Here is a 4576-nt window from a genome sequence, read left to right on the forward strand (position 1 = left end):
TGTGGTCATGTATGGATGTGAGAGTTGGACTGTGAAGAAGGCTGAGCACCGAAGAATTGATGCTTTTGAACTGTGGTGTTGGAGAAGACTCTTGAGAGTCCCTTGGACTGCAAGGATATCCAACCAGTCCATCCTAAAGGAAATCAGTCCTGAATATTCATTGGAAGGACTGATGTTGAAGCTGAAACTTCAATACTTTGGCCACCTGATGCAAGGAACTGACTCATTGGAAAAGACCCTGATGCTGGGCAAGATTGAAGGCAGGAGGAGAAGGGGACAACAGAGGATGAGATGGTTGGATGCCATCACTGACTCAACAGACATGAGTTTGAGTAAACTGCAGGAGTTGGCGATGGACTGGGAGGCCTGGCGTGGTGCAGTTCATGGGGTTGCAAAGAGTCGGACACAGCTGAGTGACTGAACTGAACTGAACTTTGCCTTCTGTTTGGGGTTGGAAGCCCTCTGACTCATTCAAACTGCCTTCCCCTTCTTCATGCCCTGCTCCCCATTGTATGCCTAGGGTCATTGGAAGTGCTGGTAGCTCTGTAAGAGGAGAGTCTGGGTGCTTTGGGCCAGAGGAATGCCCCTTAGCCTGTGGACCCTGGGACAGAAGTTAGAAGAGTGAAGGGGCCCGTCACCTACCCTCTGGGACTTCCTCCTCATTCCCTCTACCACCTACCCTGGGAGCATCTACTTCTCTTTTCCTAGACCTCATCTCAGCCTGAAGGGCAACCTGATAACTAGGGAAGATCCCACCTTGACTGGTCCTGCCCTCACCTTGGGGCCCAGTCAGGAAAGGAGAGGGCTGGGTAAAGGGAGGAAAAGGGTAGGTGAGAAGTGGGGTCTGTGTTGCCCTGGCTGAAGGCTCTGGCACCAGCAGGATCAGGGAAGAACTTGAAGAATTTGGAGGGATGGCACTCACATGCGGTGTTGGAAGTAGAGCCTAGGTGCACAGAAGGGGCTTGGAATAGGGACCAGGGTCTGGAGTTGGCTTTTATGTGTTTTCATTCAGTTCCTCCTAATAACAGTAGCACCTATGTGTGTCCAGCACTAAGTCCTTTGCATGCGAAATCATTGTAAACCTGCTGATTACCTTATGGTTGTTAATTTTAGAAACATCAATTACAGATAGTCATTTTCACAGATGAGGAGCAGAGAAGTTATGTAACTCACCCAAGTTTACAAGTGAAGGAGCCAGGATTTGAACCCAGGCAACAGAGATCTGGCATCCGTGCTCTTCACCACTCTTCCCCAAGCTGGATCTTCCTATTTTGTGACTAGAATCCCCTCACAGAAGATTTCCTGAGAGTCCCCATTGCTCAGATGAGAAGGCTGGGCCTCCTAGAGCTAGAAGCATGGACCTCTTGCCTTGTGGGGGCCTGTGAGGCTTTGGGGACCAAGTTGGAGCCCAATAAGGAGAGAGGGGTGTTCTGCTCTGTCCTCGTGGTGGCTCCCTTTTCTCTACCTCCAGCTGTCCTTTTGTGTACATCAAGGAGCTGAAAGCTGGGTTGAGGTACCACCTGTCACTGCACCCAGGAGTAGGGTATAAGGTTGAGGGGCTGTGTCTCCAGGGCCTGGAGATGCTCCAGACACTGTTGGCAGCTCCTGGCCACACTCCACGTTCCCAAGTGCTGTTCGCTTGGGGTGTGGGCCCCAACCTCTGATGCCCAGCTCAGGGGGCACCTTGGGCTGGCCTGTCCCCCGTCATGGCCTGGGTCCTGCCTCTGTTCCCATGTCTGTTTCTGGCTGTACTGTCTCCAGGGAATGGCCGTGCCGGCTGATTTCTCCTCTCTCACACAACTCCCTCTGTAGGCCTCCACCATGGACAGAGGCCAGCCCCAGCTCCTCCCCGGTGTTGGTTCCTTCTGCCAGGCCCCGAAGGTCCTAGGGATGGTCAACTGTTGTCTAAGGTCTGTCGGTCCACCCAGACTGGTAAGTGCCCTGCTGTTGCCCTTTGTATGCCCCTGGGGCCTCCTGAGTAGGTGGTTGGGGGCCAAGGTGGGTGTGGGAGCTGCTTGAAGCGGATGTGGTTTGGGGGATGGAGGGGGAAGCCCTGCAGAAGTAGCAGGCGGCGCTGCTAGGCACGGGGAGATCTGATTTCTTTGGTAGTGGGGGTGGTACGGGGGTGGGGAAGGGGGAAGCCTGACTTTCTTAGCAGGACAGGCTTGGGGGGCCTCTGGGCCTGGGTGTCATGGGGTTGTGGGGAGTGATGGCTGCCAGGGCAGCATGTGCCTGGTTCCAGGAAGTTGATGGGGTGAGGCTAAGGGTACCAGAGTCCTGATTACATCTTTACCCAAGAGAGCTGGAGTTCAGCTTGGTGTCCTGGACAGGGACCCTGTGATTCTTTTTCCTTCCCCAGAACTGAGGGCCATCTCTAAGCAGCAGCCCCCTCTCAGCCATCTCTGAGAGACCCCCCCACCAGGTGAAGTGGGAGCTGGCTCAGTATCCCCGCCGGAACCCCAAACACTGTTGCCTCATGTGGCGTTGGTGTTCAGGGGCCAGAGAGTCCAGAAAGGTGGCTGGGGTGCAGAGGACAGGGTGTCTAGCCCCCCAATCCTGCAGAGAAGGAGGGACAGCCCTGGGAAGCAGGGCCTCCTGTGCTGGGGGCTGGGCTGGGCATGCACCTGGCCTCCTGATAGCAGCAGGCGCTGGGGCATCAACTTGGGCGGGCCGGGGCGGGGAGAGGAGTTACTGTAAGTGGATGAGGCAGGTGTTCCTGGTCAGCCGGAGGTCTGGATGCAGGAAGCACGTGAGTGAAGATGACAGCAGCGGGCTGGGTGACTTTCCCTCTGCTCAGCCCCTACCTCCGCCCTCAGCTCTGACTCGGCCTCCTGAGTGCCGGGCCTTCCCTCTGGGTACACAGTGGCTCCTGTGGGCAGAATTCCTCGCATTCAGTCTGTTGTCTGGATGAGGGAGGTGATTGGGTGGAATTCCCATGCCAGATATGCCGCCAGGGGCACCCTGAGGGGCTGCCAAGGGGGCCCCATGAGCGCTAGAGCTGCTGGTCTTGTGACGTGGGCACCTGTCTGCCAGGCCCGGGCATGGGCCCAGGGTCACGCTCACGCCGGGGCTCCCGTCAGCTGACTATTTTGGGCTCTCGCTGACCCAGGCCAAAGTCAGGCCTCAGCCAAGAGGGCTCCGAGGCAGCTCCCCCGTCCCCAGAGGCCGGCTCTGGTTTCAGCTATATAAACAGAGGAGGACACGCTGCTGTGGAGGCCGCTTCGCGTCCTGAGCCCACTCAGCTGGTGCACAGCCGCGGCCGGCAGGACAGGCTGACTGGGCGGTCACGTCTCTTCCCGCAGGGCTCCTCAAGGCCACCAGGAAGAGGCCCCAACCAGCCCTGGGAGTCTCCCTTGGTGCAGTTGTCCAGGACCTCTGAGAATCAAAGCAGGTCGTGTGGAGGAAGCTGGTGAGTCTTAGGAATGGCGAAACCAAGGCACTGGGGCTGGGCCATTTGGATCTCTTTTCGTCATGACTGTCTGAGTTGTGGTTTCTTCGGCCTCAAGAGGAGGGATGGAGGGGGAAACAAGGGTGGTCAATCCTCTCAAGGAATGAGAGTGAAAGCTTGACAGCCCTGGGATGGTGGGACTTGGACCACATTGTGGTTGAGAACCAGGAGACGTGGAAGTCTCCTTCCTCAGAGATCTGCAACAGGCTCTTCAATCCTCCTCTCCTGTTGGCCCGGCCTGGATAAGGCACTGGTCTGCTCAGGCTGGGGAGGGACGCTGGGGAGAGCTGGTTATCAGGCAGGTCCCTCAGCACTGGCCCCTGGGTAAGGCCCCCGGGCCCCTCGCTGGTTGGGACTTGGGATCTGAACCCATAGACTGATGTCTCTGAGCCCTCGGCCCTTGCCCTGCCCTCCTAGCCTGGCTTCCCGGCTGCTTGGGTGCCTGAGAAGCAGGGCCGGAGCGAGGCTTGGAGGAGCCGCCAACCAGCTTGCCACAAACACGCTCCCCGGGAGCCAGGCCAGGAGCCTGGGCCGGCGTGGAACAAGCGGAGCTTCTTACGTGGGAGGCTCCGTGTTCTCCTCCTTGGTTCTCGAAAAAAAAAAAAATTTTTTTTTCCCTTTCTGAACGTGAGTCTCTAAACGAATCCAGAGGCTGTGACTAAAAATACTTTAACAATAGGAAAATGCATCAGTCTTTCCGGCTGGGACTCGTTATCAGAGGGTTTTTATTTTGGAATTTGAAATTTTGCCCAAGGAGGCTGGGTGGAGACCTTGGGCAGAGGCAGGAGAACTTGGTGGGTTGTTGATGTTCCGCAAGGTGGTGGGAGACCCTCCAAGGGTGGGGGAGAGAGGAGCTGGCCAGGATCTGAGCAACCTGGGGGGACGGAAGGAGAGCTGCGGAGGGTGCAAATGAGGCGTGGGCCAGCTTTTCCCCAGGAACTCCGTGATCTTGTCTGTGCTTTTCAGTTCTGTCTGGATGTTCTTCCTGAAGGCTGGTCTTGTTCTTTAATGCTGTATGTTGATTCCTTCTGGCCCGAGACGGGGCTGGGGGTGGAGAAATTACTCGACTGAAAATGACCTCTGTGGCGAGAGGTCTGATCTCCTTAATCAACCAGCCATCTTCAGAGT

The 4576-nt window shown here is 56.6% G+C and overlaps 1 protein-coding gene across 2 annotated transcripts in view; it reads left to right on the plus strand.

Annotated features, from left to right (window-relative positions):
- The first annotated feature begins 386 nt into the window (after window positions 1–386).
- Window positions 387–4576, plus strand: part of NR4A1 (nuclear receptor subfamily 4, group A, member 1) — an 18332-nt gene continuing 14142 nt past the window's right edge. Inside the window, exons 1-2 of one of the 2 annotated variants that reach the window (XM_010857865.1) lie at window positions 387–1932; window positions 3303–3409. The gene's annotated coding sequence lies outside the window, so the exon portion shown is untranslated. Of the gene's footprint in view, window positions 1933–3197; window positions 3410–4576 lie in introns of those variants that run through there. The other variant, XM_010857864.1, reaches the window with a different exon arrangement.

The sequence above is a fragment of the Bison bison genome, unplaced genomic scaffold, assembly GCF_000754665.1.
Source record: "Bison bison bison isolate TAMUID 2011002044 unplaced genomic scaffold, Bison_UMD1.0 scf7180017864383, whole genome shotgun sequence".
Classification (NCBI taxonomy): domain Eukaryota; kingdom Metazoa; phylum Chordata; class Mammalia; order Artiodactyla; family Bovidae; genus Bison; species Bison bison.